The 16401-nt window shown below is 37.1% G+C and overlaps 1 pseudogene; it reads right to left on the bottom strand.

Annotated features, from left to right (window-relative positions):
- Positions 1–5: 5 nt before the first annotated feature.
- LOC118534003 (omega-amidase NIT2-like) lies at positions 6–8188 on the bottom strand (annotated as a pseudogene).
- Positions 8189–16401: the final 8213 nt, after the last annotated feature.

Genomic DNA, 16401 nt, shown 5'->3' on the forward strand with positions numbered 1-16401 from the left:
AGTCTCTAGGAGGGAGGGGTCGAAGTGCTCCTCCCTGGCCAAGCTCTCCGAACTTGCGCACGGGGCTGCGGACGTCCCGCCTCCTTCCGCCGTACGCTCACCGCGTACTGAACAGAAGAGCCGCGGGAATCTGGGAGTTCCTCTTGCGGCGCCAACAGCTTTAAGTCTTGTGCTCGTTGGAAGAGCTCTAGAAAACACGTTAGAAGGAGTTAGAGCTCACTTGACCATGATCCCTTTCCGCTATAAACCAGTTAGAGCGGTAGGGAAGACACTAGCAAAAACTGTGAAAGAAAAAACCATTCTCTCCAAGCAGAGCCTAGGTTCTGCAAGCTCAGCACCCACTCCTACTGCAACTACATTCGCACCCTCAAAGGAAAACACCTCTGACTCTATCGGACAGATAATCCAAACTACGAAGAGAATCTCAGGAAGTGGTGGTGACAAGAAACAGGGAACCCGAGGAAGGAGAGGAAAAGCTCACCAACCGAAGCAATGCAAAGGGCAGGTAACAGAAAGCTGTGTTTGTTGTCTCATGCCACGCAACGGCAACATTGACTCCTCATTCTGTTTATAAGCAAGGGCTTGAGAAAGCCCAGTCCACCCCCCAGAACCAATGGGTCTCTTAACCTTAGGCCGAAGGAACCTGGCTTGTGCAAAGGTCTTAAGGAGTCTATGTCAGAATCCACCTTAAAGTGGTCTCTGGCAGTTTTTTTCAGCAAGAATCCCTTCCACATTCTAATCACCCTTAAAGACTTAAATAAATACTGCCTTGACCATACCTCACCCCCAAATGAGCTACAGTACTTTAACTTGTATCTACTACAAATTTTTATAGTATTTATATTCTATAGAATATGATTTGATACCCAATTCTGTGGGTCATTTATTGTGACAATTGTTCCACATAGGTTAGAATGCTCTCCATACAAAGCTATCTGCTTCTAAAGGATATATCTGTAGTGCCTTTTTCTTTTTCCTACTCAGTAGCTAGCTGAATAATTATTTACTTAAAAAACACATATTGGCAAATTATATATATATGTATATATGGGCATATACTATAGACTGCTGCTAGGCTATGGGGATACAAAGATACAACAAAGTTCAGCCTCGGGCATTCTTTATGGAATGGGGAAAGAGATGTGTATTAGCCATAATATGAGGTGACAAGAGAGATGTATAAAATAAAAAAACTACTGCAGGACTTTGGAACCCACCTCTTCCTACTAAGAAACTAGATGCTGATCCGTAATCCTTTCTCGTTGACTTCATTTCTCCTTGCATGCTTGCAGAAAGCCTCATAGTTTTCTCAAAGTTATTTAAACTTTATTTTCCCAAGCTTCAACAGATACCCATTGAGATCTAGAACCAGATTTAAACTAGATTAAACTAAACCAGATTAAAAACTAGATTTTATGATACAGTATGAAAAGAGTCACAGAGGCAAAAAGAGAAAAATCTGTATGCTTTGGAGGATGATCCAGTGGTGCTGTAAATTAGCTTTCTGTTGGTGGACATTCCTTAAGGACTTCATTTTCCCTTGACCTGAACAAGAATAGAAACCCAGAAAGCAAATTCAGGTCTAGGCCATCTTTGTAGTAGACACTGGTGTGGACTGACAACCTCCTTCTGGCTGTTCATGTCTGTTGTGGCCTTGATTACTCTTTCCTTGGATAGATTTGGGTTTGAGATTGGTAATGGAAGTGATAAAGCAGAGTTTATCTGCTTTTTGTCTTGATTTTATTTTTGGCCAGTGAGCCTACCCTAATTTAGACGGAAGGAGTTCTTCATAGGGTCTATCCTAGCTTATTTGCAGATCTCTAAGCAGGACTTTGTGACCTTCATACCTTTGTACCAGCTACAAATACAGTGTTTTTCTATCTTGCCTGCCTCCTCAGTGCATGTTCTTTTCTCAAGGACCTCACAGAAGGGTAGCTGATGAATGGCAGAACTCTAATGTTGCTGGGTCTTGCGACCAGATCCTATCTAAATAACACACCTCTGTATCTAAATAAAGGTACAACCTCTACAATCTTCATAATTTTTTAATACTTGGAGTCTCTAACAATCTCCATTCTTAACACAGAGTCTTTCTTTAAAAAGTTTTTAGTGTGAAAATCCTTCCTTTATTTCCTTGGTCACTGTGGCTGTTCTTTCCACCTTTCCCAGCTATTATTTCCTTCTTATGATTCAATAACAAGAATGATACACCATATTTCAGAATTGGAAAATCTTTTTAAATGAGAGCAGTAAATCTTTTTCATTATCTCTCATTATAGTATTTCCTGAATAGTTTAGAATGAATATGCTGCAGAAAAAAATACATTAACACAGAATTATAATTACATATAAAGACAAAATAAAGAATTTGGTTCAGCATTTCTCAGTTCCTAAATAATCTTAATGCTGATTAACCACCTTATACAACTATTTCCATGGTATTAGTAAAAAATGGAACCTATGTTTGAGCTAAGATTTATTTGACTACAAAATTTGGGTTCTTTCCATTCCTCCATGTTGGCTACCACTAGAATAAACTTTAAAATGAAGTTTGAATAAATCAGATTGATTCTTTATCAAATATGTTAGCTACAGTGAAGAACTCCATAGTCACCAATTTTTCCTTATAACATTCTGAGGATTAAGTAGATAGCAGGTGATATCTGCAGTATTGCATGAGATGTGGGAATTCTGCCTTCAATAGCTTTAAATACCTTATAAATATTATAAAACAATTGGTTTTGAAAACTAATTTCTTCAGCCCATTATGATTTGGTTTCCATTGTTTTGCTTTTTGTAAAAATAAAAATCAAATAATAGTAATACATCACTTGGTATGTATTATACAACAGAATGTACTTTGTCAGTGTTATTAGTGGTCACGTTGTAAAGTGATATGCATTCAAGTTAAAATGGTAAAAATACTTATATAATCATTCGAAGCTTACAAAATATATTTTATGTTCAGTATTTTGTTTAATATAAATTTGTTTCTCTAAACTGCAGACTTAATATGATTCTGAAATATCAGAATTTCATGAAATGTGTTTTAAAAATTATACGATGCTATCAGTGACCACTTGATTTTTTTCACTTACATTCATTGAGCGCCTATTATATGCTAGCACTGTGTGAAGCACCTTATATGAATAATCTAAATCATTTCTCATATAACTCATGAGGTAGGTTCTATTAATATCTTTATTAGTATGCTGAAAGCCATTAAATTTCTCACCCAATATCACATAGTTAATGAATAACAGAGCTGGATTTCAAGCTAGTCAGTTTGACTCTAGACCTGTTTTCTTCTTCTTCTTTTTTTTTTTTTTTTAAGTATGCTCCAATGTGGGGCTTGAACTCATGACCCTGAACTTGAGACCTGAGCTGATATCAAGAGTCGGACACTTAACCGACTGAGTCACCAGGACCCCTCTAGACCTGTTCTCATATTATAAGGGACATTATAAGGGACATATTCCCAACTATGCCCTACTTTCACACCCAATAATTTTTTCCTCAGTTCTTATTTGAGATTGGCTATATGTTAGTTAATTCATCTAAAAAAGGAAGACTGGAGGTAGTCTTTCAGGGGTGATATGGTGACTCCTTGATGGCAGGAAACCAGGATGCTCTATTATGCTGCTCCATATCCTGATATATGCCTCCCAGTCTGAGCTGAGCTCATGGTCTAAAAATTATCTGCTAGAGTTCCAACCGTTATAAGCAGCAGGAAGGTAAAATAAAAGTATGCCCTCCTCCCTTTCAAGGAGACTTCACAGAAGTAACACATAGAAAATATGTGCTTATATTTCATTGTTCCAAACTACGTCAACAGGCACATATAGCTATAAAAGAGGCTGGGGGAAAAAAAGGAAAAAGAGGCTGGGAAACATAGCCTATCTCTGGGTATCAGGTTCTATCACTAAAGAGAAGGGAGTCCATGTAAAGAGAAACACTTCTCAGTTTTTTCCACAATAGCCCTTTTGGGAAACCTTTCCCTCCCTTGGTGTCCAAGGTACTGTACTTTCCAGGTTCTCATTATACTGTCCCTTAACAGCATCTACTGTCTCCTCTAATTTTTGTTTTTTTCTCTCATTTTTCTTTCTGTCCCATCTTCGCTCTTTCTCCCTTGGTAATCATTCATTCTCAAACCATGTATCCTCTTTGAGATTCAGGCATTTCCAAGTGTCTGCTCAACATTTAAATATAAGTGATCCACCATCACTTCAAATTAAATATTCTCAAACTTTAATTCATTTTTTCTCTGGAAGGCCTGATCGTACTCCTAATCTCCTATTTCTGTTTAGAAGAGCAATATCTTTCCATACATAAGGCTTAAAACCTCTTAGACTACTTCCACTCTTTGTGCTCCCACATCCAAACAGCTGCCAGTTCCACTGTTTCCACCTGTGATCTTTCTGAAATCCACCCCTCACCGCATTCTCACTGTCATTTTGTTGATGCCCTCAACCCTACTGATTTGGTGTATTCTAACATCTCAACTGGAATCCCTTAATAACTTGTCTGTTACAAGTTATCCCACACACTACAGTTAGGTTAATCTTCCTAAGTACAGTTTTGAAAATGTCACTCTCCATGCTAAGAAATCTTCTATTGCTACTGTGTAAGTTTGGCATTGGGTGTTTCAAACAAGCCAATCTACCTTTCCATTTCTGTATCTTCCAGCACTCCCCAATCACACACGTTACATAATGTTAACACAAACCTTGCCCTTTTCATTTCTGTGCTTTTGTTCAAGACTTTATCTCTGCCTGGAAATGCCGTTCCTTCACTTATTATCTATGAATGTTAAACTCTAGGAAACATCATTTTTTAATTACAGCATTTAGATAGCACATTTTAAAGAGTACATTTTTAATGTTTTTTGAATTTTTTAAAAGGATAGTAAAATATAAAATGAAACACCAGCAAAGCAATATTACTTTTGATACCAGGTTAGTACTTTAAATTTAATGAGAATTTTGTAAATTTAATTTAAAAAATTTGTAAATTTATGAAATAACAAAGGAGTACTGGCTTCTCCTTGAGAAAAAAAAAATGAACCATGCTTATAGTAATTATTCATCTCCTAAAGGTTTTCACAAACATCCGCATTTGCTGATAGTTTTTGTTGCTTTTTTAAAAAGTATTGTTCTAGAGGCACCTGGCTGGCTGTCGTTGGAGCATGCAGTTCTTGATCTCATGGTTATGGGTTTGAGCCCCATGTTGGGTGTAGAGATTACTTAAAAATAAAATCTTTTTTTAAAAAAGTATTGTTCTGGGATACCTGGGTGGCTCAGTCAGTTAAGTGTCTGCCTTCTGCTCAGGTCATGATCCTGGGGTCCTGGGAATGAGCCCCACATCGGGCTCTCTGCTCAGCAGGGGGGCCTGCTTCTCTCCCTCCCTCTGCCTGCTGCTCCCCCTGCTTGTGCTCTCTCTCTCTGACAAAAATAAATAATTAAAAAATTTAAAAAAAAAAAGTATTGTTCCTAGGATCTCCTGGGTGGCTCAGTCAGTTAAGCATCTGCCTTCAGGTCAGGTCATGATCCCAGGGTCCTGGGATCAAGCCCCACATCGGGCTCCTTGCTCAGTGGGGAGCCTGCTTCTCCCTCTCCCTCTGCCACTCCCCCTGCTTGTACTCTCTCGCTCTCAAGTGAATAAATAAAAATCTTAAAAAAAAAAAGTATTGTTCTGTCAGATAGAAGGAGACCAAGAGGAAAAGTTTGGTAATTAAAGGAGCCAGCTTTCCAGAGGTAGTACCAAGAATCACAGAGCTTTCCACTTGTTAGAGTATATTAAGCATATCCATACTAGTAAGCACATCTATACTAAAGTACCAGTTATTAATATGAAGACATATAAGATCATATGTCTAAGTGAAAACATACTGGATCAAGAGAAGTAGAAGATAAGCCACAGACTAGGAGAAAATATTTGTGAAAGACACATCTGATAAAGCACTATTATTCAAAATTTGCAAAGACTCTTAAAACTCAACAGTAAGAAAACAAACAACCCAATTTAAAAAGGGACAAGAGACCCGAATACCTCATCAAAGAAGATATGCAGATGGCAAATAAGCATATGGCAAGGTGTTTGACATCACATGTCATCAGGGAAATGCAAATTAAAACAATAAGATACTACTTATGTTGGGTTCTCCAGAGAAACAAAGCCAATGAGATACATATATGAGAATTATTACAGGAATTGGCTCATGCAGTTATGGAGGCTGAGAAGTCCTACAATCTGCCATCTGCAAGTTGGAGAACCAAGAAATCTGATGATATAATTCAGTCCAAGTCCAAAGGCCTGAGAACCAGGGAAGTCAATGGTATAACTCCCAGTCCAAGGTTAAAGGCCTGAGAATTGGGGGCCACTGCTGTTAAGTCCCAGAGTCTGAAGGCCCATGAATAAGGGGTTCAGATGTCCAAGGGCAGGAGAAAATGGCTATCCCAGCTCAAGAAGAGAGAAAATTTACCCTTCCTTTGCTCTTTTGTTCCATTCATTCCCCCTATGGATTGGATGATGCCTGCCCACATTGATGAGGACAGATCTTCTTCACTCAGTCTACTGAATCAAATGCTAATGTCTTCTAGAAACACACCACAGACAAACCCAGAAATAATGTTTTACCAGCTTTCTGAACATTCTCTGGGCCTGTCAAGTTGGCACAAAAATTAACCATTATATCACTACACACCTATTAGAATGGCCAAAATCCAGAGTACTGACAATACCAAATGCTGACAAGGATGAAGAGCAATAGGACCATTGCTTGTGAGAATGCAAAATGGTACAGCACCTTGAAAGACAGTTTGGCAGTTTCTTACAAAATTAAACATACTCCTTATCATACAATCCATCAATCATGCTCCTTGGTACTTCCCCAAAGGAGTTGAAAATTAATGTCCATGTAAAAACCTACACACTGAGGTTTATAGCAGCTTTATTCTTTTTTGGGGGGGGTGGTGACAGGTGGTCCTTTTTAACTATTTAATGTGATGTGAAAGATACGATGTGCTGATGCTCCATCATCTCAGTAGAGAGTTCCCAGGAAGGGAAAAGGCTGAAATTTAAAAAAAATTTTAAAACGCTTTTAAAGAATTCAGCAGGGAGTGATTACACTGCAGAAACATATCATCCTGTTTCATGACATGTTAGAAACCTAAACCTTAGAGCATTCTTACCTCCACTGCATATAGGTCTGATCATTTCTGGCTAAAAAATGGGGATTTGCTGGCATATTTCAGCCAACTTCTTCAGGTCTGTATCTGAATACACGATTGTTTCTTCGGTGCCAGCTTTGGCAAGGGCCTCCCCAGCCTCCACCAAGAAGTTGCGAGTGTTGTGTTCCCAGGCGACATAGGAGGCTTTATTATCCTGTGCAGGAGATGCCATGGCTACATACACATGATTATCTAAACAGCCCAGCCTCATTGAAGCAACTCCCAATGGGCTGATCCAGAAGTAAAATTAAAAGCTCCGGGATAGGGGCGCCTGGGTGGCAACAGTCAGTTAAGCGTCTGCCTTTGGCTCAGGTCATGATCCCAGGGTCCTGGGATCGAGCCCCACATCGCACTCCTTGTGCCTGCTGCTCCCCCTGCTTGTGCTCTCTCTCTCTCTCTGACAAATAAACAAAATCTAAAAAAAAAAAAAAAAAAAAAGCTCCGGGATATACCAACAGCTGCCAGCCCCTCTGTACGTAGATGTGTGCAAGCTCTACAAAGCAATGTCATAGCAGATGCCCTGGCCCACTCTGCAGTAAGGAGTATCAAATGTGGAAAAACTATCACCAGGACTCAATGTTTTAGATTCTTGAAGTGTAATTTTCCCAGGAACATCATTGTCAAACAGATGGAGCTTTCTGTGCTCTACTCGTAAAGTTCCATCAGGCCTAAACACAGCATAATCTCCCAGCATCCTCTTCAAGAATGGAATCTCCAATGAGATATATGCTGCACTCCTTTGCTACTTCAGAAAGCTTCTGTGTGGATTCACCAGGAATTTTCTCTGCATATTCAGGAAAATATTTCATGCCAAATGGAGAATTAAAGCATTCTGGTAGAGAAACTATTTTGGCTCCTTCTGTTGCTGCCTCCCAGACAAGGCCCCAAGCTTGACTGAGGTTATGTAATTTGATGGAAGAAACCTGAAGTTGGATGAGGACCAAATGGAAAGAGGCCATGACTCTCCCAGGTAGCACCATGGGTGGTGCAACAGAGCAGAAGTCTCTGGGTGGAGAGCCTATAGCAGCTTTATTCTTAATTGTCAAATCTTGGAAGCAAGCAAGACATCTTTCAGTAGGTGAATGGATATATTGCAGTACATCCAGGCAATGAAATGTTATTCAGCACTAAAAAGACATGAGCTATCATTAAAAACATAAAAGAAACTTAAATGCATATTACTAAGTGGAAGGGCCCATTCTGAAAAGGCTACATACTGTATGAGTCTGGAAAAGGCAAACTATGGAGACAAAAGATCAGCTATTACCAGTTGTGGAGTAGGGAGAAGAGATGAACAGGTGGAGCACAGGATTTTAGCACAGTGAAAATACTCTCTATAATATTATAATGATGGCTATATCATTATACCTTTGTCCAAATCCATAGTAAATGCAACACCAAGAGTGAACCCTAATGTAAACTATGGACTTTGGGTAATTATAATGTGTCAATGTAGATTCATCCTCAGTTTAAAAAAAAAAAAAGTACCATTCTGGTGAATGGTGTTAATAATTGGAGAGGTTATGCATGTGTGGGGGAAGGGGGCATATGGAAAATCTCTGTACCTTCATTTCAATTTTGTTGTAAAACTAAAAAACACTCTTAAAAAATAAATCTTTTTTAAAAAGATATGAGAAAAATGGATAGAGAATCAGCTGATGATATCCATTTACCCCACTGAACTGTCATTATGATTCTTACATATGTAAAAAGATGCTCAATAAATGTTTATTAAATTAAATCAAATTTCCAGAAATTTTAGTGAAATGTGGTTTTTAATAAGTTAATTGAAAGAATGAGTCTTAGGGAATCTAGGAATATAATAACTTAAATGTGACCTCTTTCCCCTCAACTACCAACTTTAATATATCTTACACTCTCCTAAGTAAAACCATTTCTGAGGTCTCTGGGCAGCCAGGTACAGGTAAAGGCTTGGGTTCTATGAATGCTCCAGTAGGGAAAATAGGATGAGGGCTTCCTTCCAATGAGATAGGCATCATCTTCCACCACTTTCAAGATTTCTATCACTGAAGGTGCCAGTGGGGTGCCACCTGACCCCAGTAAGCTAACAAATAAAGATATAATACATCGAAAAATTAGATATATAATAGATTTAATACATTTATGTAATCATCTAAGATGATATTCAGAGACAGGAAGATCTGTGCTAGCAGAGACATAACAGCTAGTAAAATAATAAGAGCACTTGAGAAGGTTAAGTATAGCACAGGAAAGAGATTCTGAAGCTGAATATATGATTTCCCAGCTGAACAGTTACATAGATTAATTGAAAGAAAGGTTAGTCATTATCGAGACCCAAATGAGCTTGAGAGACCAAATGGAAGAAATATGTCAAAACAGAGAACAAAAAAATATAAAAACACAGAAATCTAGAGGAACAGATAAGAGACCTGGAAGATAGATCCAGAAGAATGAATATGCAAAAAAGAATAGGCATTCTTTTTTTCTTTCTTTTTTTTTTTTAATAATAGGCATTCTAAAAGCAGAAAAGATAATTGGGGCATGCGAGGAGGTTAAAAAAAAAAAGGAAAAAGAATACTCAGAATAAGACCTGAGTCTTCAGATTAAAAGGACAAAGATTGAGTTGGTATTAATGAGAAATGACATACATCTGGACATAGCTGAAAAATTCTTATGGAAGAGACAGAATAAGTTACCTATAAAAAGCGAAAGGATCAGGAGGTGCCTGGGTGGCTCAGTCGTTAAGCGTCTGCCTTCGGCTCAGGTCATGATCCCAAGGTCCTGGGATCGAGCCCCACATCGGGCTCCCTGCTCCGCGGGAAGCCTGCTTCTCCCTCTCCCACTCCTCCTGCTTGTGTTCCCTCTCTTGCTATGTCTCTCTCTGTCAAATAAATAAAAAAAATCTAAAAAAAAAAAAAGGGAAAGGATCAGAATGAAATTAGAATTCTCATTTTCAACACTGTAACATCGTAGACAAAGGAAAAATGTACTCAGATTACTAAGGGGAAAAAGTGGATAGAAACCAAAGGAGCCTATGCCCAATAATAATTTTGTTCATGTGTCAGAGCATAAGTAAGACGTGTGGATATGTGAGATTTTAGAAAGTACTATTTATTATTCATATACAGCAAATGAAGAGACTCATGAAATGGCTATAACCAAAAAAGAAATTATCTATATAAAATTATATGAAAAGCCTCAAGGTAATGTGTTTTCTTTACACAATAAAGAAGAGAGGAAATAGTGTCGGTCAATGAACATTTTCGGTAAATATAATTATATTTAAATATTGATACACAACAGCAGACTGACCAAATACAACTGTTTGTATATATTCTAAGTAAGGACTCTAGGAACTAAGATGACATAGCTGATGAAAAACTAATTTGCAGTCTGACAAATTATATAGAAAAAACTAGGAATTGGGGGATCTAGAGGAAGAGGTAACACAAATTGTCGTGGGGGTCATGGCTGATGAGAAAGAGAAGAAAAGAATAAAGAAAATGAAAATATTCTAGAGGCTTCATCTTACCTTGGAGAGTGACCAAGAGAAAAATAGAATGTTTTAGTAAGAAAAATGACTATCTTATTTTCAAGTAATAGTGAAGAAATGTGTCGGATTTGGGGCACAGGAAAGGAGAGGTAACCAATAATAGAATGAAAATCTTATAATAGAACTTCCACATTACAAAAAAAAAAAAAAATGGAATGAGTAATCACAAAATCAAGCCAGCATAAATGCATGAAAGAAAAAAAAACAATGTAACATAAATAGTAAAAATTAAGTTAAATGAAAGAAAATCAAGCATAAGATCATTGCACTGAGTGTAAAGCATTAAATTATCCCATTAAAGATAGAGATAATCAGACTGATTTCTTTAAAAATCTCAAATAGGGGCGCCTGGGTGTCTCAGTCAGTAAGTGTCTGCCTTTGGCTCATGTCATGGTCCCAAGGTCCTGGGATCGAGCCCCACATCGGGCTCCCTGCTCAGCAGGAAACCTGCTTCTCCCTCTCCCACTCCCCCTGCTTGTGTTCCCTCTCTTGCTGTGTCTCTGTCAAATAAACAAAATCTTTTTTAAAAATTAATTAAAAATAAATAAAAATCTCAAATAGATGCTACTATTTACAAGAATCACTAAAACACACTGACAATAAAGGAATAGGGAAAAGATACCAGGGAAATTCAGACTGTATTGAAGTAAGATAACCAACTATGGGAGATTTAAGGTTAAAAGTACCAAACAAGACTAAGATACCAGCTAGTGATAAAAACCAAGTTTATGTATACTGTACACTTTAAACTTACACAGTGCTGCATGTCAATTTTATCTCAATAAAACTGGGGGGAGAAGTTTATGAAGATAATACAACAGTAGCAAAACCATATGCATCAGATATTACAGCTGTTACATAAAGCAAAAGCTCTTAGAAATGCAAGGAGAACTTGATCAAAATACAATAATAGTGGACATGTCAACGCACCTCTTTCAGAATTGGATAGATGAAAAATAAGTGGTGAAAAATAAAATCATTAGACTTGAGGGGCGCCTGGGTGGCTCAGTCATTGGGCGTCTGCCTTCGGGGTACGGGTCATGATCCCAGGGTCCTGGGATCGAGCCCCGCATCAGGCTCCCTGCTCAGCAGGAAGCCTGCTTCTCCCTCTCCCACTCCCCCTGATTGTGTTCCCGCTCTCACTGTCTCTCTGTCAAATAAATAAAATCTTAAAAAAAAATCATTAGACTTGATATACAAAATCTTCTATCTGACCACAAAGAAACCTTAACAAATTTTAAAATACAAAGCTATCACGAAATGCCAAGTATTTTATGTAGATACTCCCTCCCTAAAGGAGAGGGAATATTCCTTAAATGTTGAACTTAACACACCAACTTCTCTTAAAGAAGAACAAAGGAAAAAGAAACAAGGATAACAAGGTAAGTCTTTTTTTTATATTTTTTTTTAAGATTTTTTTATTTGAAAGAGAGAAGGAGAAAGAGAGAGACCATGAGAGGGGGGAGGGTCAGAAGGAGAAGCAGGCCCCCCACCGAACAGGGAGCCCTATGTGGGACTCCATCCTGGGCCTCCAAGATCATGACCTGAGCCAAAGACAGTCGCTTAACCAACTGAGCCACCCAGGTGCCCCAGAAAGTCTTGAAACAAAGAAAATATAATAACTACAGTGGAAAAAAACAACGAATGCCACCACAGCCAGGAGGTCAAAATTAACATCAACAGTGATAAGTTATGTTGACAGTATGTACCTTTGATATGACATGCTGAAAATAGCACTGTACCCTTATGATCTTCCCCCAAAACTCATAACCACGGTCTCATTATGAGGAAAACAGACAAATGCCAATTGAGGGAAATTCTACAAAATTCCCTGACCAGTACTCCTCGAAACTGTCATTGTCATCAAAAAAAGGAAAGTCTGAGAAACTGTCACAGCTAAAAGGAGCCTAAGGAGACACAACAACTAAGTGCAATGTAGTATCCTAGATGAGATCCTGGAATAGATAAGGGATCCTAGGTAAAAATTAAAGAGGGGAGGGGGTGTGGGGATGGGTTAGCCTGGTGATGGGTATTAAAGGGGGCACATACTGAATGGAGCATTGGGTGTTATATGCAAACAATGAATCATGGAACACTACATCAAAAACTAATGATGTAATGTATGGTGATTAACATAATAAATTTTTTTTTAAAAATGTAAAAAAAAAGAAATCCAAATAAAGTGTGGATTGGTACGTACCAATATTTCAATATTGGCTCATTATTATAGCAAATATATCATGCAAATGAAAGATGTCAATAAGGGAAATTGGGTGTGGGATATAGAGAGGATATCTCTGTACTTCACACTTTTTCTGGAAATCTAAAACTGTTCAAAAATAAAAAGTTTAAGGGCGCCTGGGTGGCTCAGTCATTGGGCGTCTGCCTTCGGCTGAGGTCATAATCCCAGGGTCCTGGGATTGAGCCCCGCATCGGGCTCCCTGCTCAGTGGGAAGCCTACTTCTCCCTCTCCCACTCCCCCGCTTGTGTTCCCTCTCTCACTGTGTTTCTCTCTGTCAAATAAATAAAATCTTTAAAAACAAAAACAAAATAAATAATAAATAAATAAATAAATAAATAAATAAATAAATAAATAAATAAAAGTTTATTTAAAAACAGGCATGAGGTGTGCCTGGGTGGATCAGTCGGTTGAGCGCCCTGCTCTTGGTTTTGGCTCAGGTCACGATCTCATGGTCGTGGGATCCAACCCCACATAGGGCTCCTTGCTCAGTGGGGAGTCAGCTTGAGATTCTCTCTCACCTCTCCCTCTCCCTCTGCCCTACCCCCAATCTCTCCTCACCCTCTACCTCTGCCCCTCCGCCTACTCATGCGTGTGAGTGCATGCTCTTTCTTTCTCTAAAATAAATCTTAAAAAGAAAATAAAAACAGGCATGAATACCAGTTGAAAATCATAGCTAAGTCTTATATAACCTGAAAAAAGATAATTACAATATTATTTCAAATATTCCATATTATAAAGATAGAATCCTCTCATTTTCCTTCATGAAACCAGCATAACTTTAATACCAAAAGTTGCTCAAGATTCTACCAAATTCTACCAAATAGTTAAGCTCTATAATAAATCTATATGCAAAAATTTTAATGAAATGATAGCAAATAGAATCTAGCAATGTTTTTAAAAGATAATACACTAAGACCAAATAGGTAAATTCTATGACTGCATGGATGATTCAATTTCAGAAACATAATTCTTCACATTAACAAATTATCAGCAAAATTAATATATGTTCATATTAATAGATGCAGAAAAGGCACTTGACAAAATCAAAGAGCAGTTCCTAAAAAAAATTGTACATGTAATGGAAATTGAAGGATACTATTTGAATATAATAAAGAATACTTAACAGTATTCTTAGAAATTAGAAACAGAAAATACTATCCTCAACAGCAAAACACTAGAGCTATTTCAATTAAAATTAAAAAATAAATGCTTCTATCATAATTATTATTTAATAATGAATACAATAAAATAAAAAAATAAGTGGTATTGAATTGGAAAACAAGACAGAAAAATACCTTTTTTTGCCTCTGATGTGATCAGATAACAAGATAGCATGGGAAAATGTATTAAATTTACCCTAGAATTAATAAGAGCAATAAGTGAAGTGGCCAGGTTCAAGTGAAATATATAAAAACCAATAATTTTTTATCTATCCTAACAAGTAACTAAAACAGAAATTGAAAACAGTTTCATTTACAATAATGACAAAAATCATATACATAGAATTATGCAATAGAAAAAGCATAAAACCTAAATAAAGAAGATATAAACAAACAGAAAGACACTGAAGTTAAATGGGAAAAAAAATCATAAAAATATCAATTCTCCCAAAATTATTATTTAATCTTACACAATTTTAATTAGAATCTGAGTTGATTTTTTTATATAATAAATGTGGCTGAATGGAGAATAATAGAAGGAGAATGGTGAGGAATAACTCCCATTACCAAATATTAGAAGATATAGTAGCTATAAACTACTATAATTAAATTAGTGTACGATTGGCCTAGAAACAAATAGATCAAGAGAACTAAAGAAAACTTCCAGAAAATTTTCCCAGTATATGTAGACATTTAATATAAGACAAATATATTTTAAGTGAGAGATGAACTCTTTAATAAATTCTGCTAACACAACTGACTACCCATTTTTTTTTTTTTAAGATTTTATTTATTTATTTGACAGAGAGAGACACAGCAAGAGAGGGGACACAAGCAGGGCGAGTGGGAGAGGGAGAAGCAGGCTTCCCGCGGAGTAGGGAGCCTGATGCGGGGCTCAATCCCAGGATCCTGGGATCATGACCTGAGCCGAAGGCAGACACTTAATGACTGAGCCACCCAGGTGCCCCGGACTACCTATTTTATAAGAAAATAAAATTTATCCCTATAATGCACATTTAAAAAAATAATTTCCAGATGTTTTAAGATGTAAATGTAAAAAATGAAACAAATTCCTGCGTAGAAATCTAAAAAAATCATATTTATAGGCAAGGAACAGCTTAACCCCTAGAGACAGAAACTAAGAGAAAAGATAGTCATTATATGAAAATATCAAAATTTCAAAGGAAATGTGAGGAAAGGCATATCAGAGTGAAGTGAAATATCACTTTTTAGTCACAAGAATGGCAAAAATGTAAAAGACCAATAAAACCTATCTTCTGAGAGGATACAAGAAAATATAATTTCATAATGGATGGTGGAAATGTGAATTAGCACTTTTTGTAAAGCTATCTGTGAATATGCCATAGATATCCCATAAAAATTAAATATTCTATCATAGGGCACCTGGGTGGCTCAGGTGGTTAAGCGTCTGCCTTCAGCTCAGGTCATGATCCCAGGGTTCTAGGATGGAGCCCCACGTCGGGCTCTCTGCTCAGCGGGAGCCTGCTTCTCCCGCTCCCTGCAGCTCCCCCTGCTTGTACTTTCTCTCTGTCAAATAAATAAATAAAATCTTTTAAATAATAAATACTCTATCATAAAATGATATATACATGCATACTTATATCCATATATTTAAACAAATTTATTTTTGTACTGTATAAAATGTCAAAAACAAAAAATAAATGAAATGCCTATTAATAAGGGGAATAACTAAATCATGTCACCATGAAATATTATGCAGACATTTTAAAGATTGAATTAAAGTCATTCCAGTTACTTGGCATGATTTCCATGAGGTATTGTTGAGAAGAACAATATTTAAGAAAATATACGAGACACCATTTTTCTAAAACCAAGAATTACCCCCCGCCCAAAAACCCCTCTTTACATATTAAATGTACATGTGCATATATATTTATGTATATGATTATATAAGCATGGAGAAAATATGAAAGGATGCGTGTTTGGGCATTAATAGATTACCTACAATGGGGAGAAAATGTGGGTGAAGGAGGAGAAGAGTGAGGAAGGAATAGATAATGATCACATTTATTGTTTATAAAATGAGGGAAATGCTTTAGGATTATTTGATAAAATTTAATGTATGAAACTTCGGTTGAGAGAGACAAAACAGGGAAAGAAAGCAGGCAGAGCCGTGAAATGTTTGTATTTTAATGGCATGAATGAGGTAAAGCAAGAGCATGTTAAGAGGTAAATCAGGTAGTGTTTGCAGTA

The sequence above is a fragment of the Halichoerus grypus genome, chromosome 3 (genome assembly GCF_964656455.1).
Source record: "Halichoerus grypus chromosome 3, mHalGry1.hap1.1, whole genome shotgun sequence".
Lineage (NCBI taxonomy): Eukaryota > Metazoa > Chordata > Mammalia > Carnivora > Phocidae > Halichoerus > Halichoerus grypus.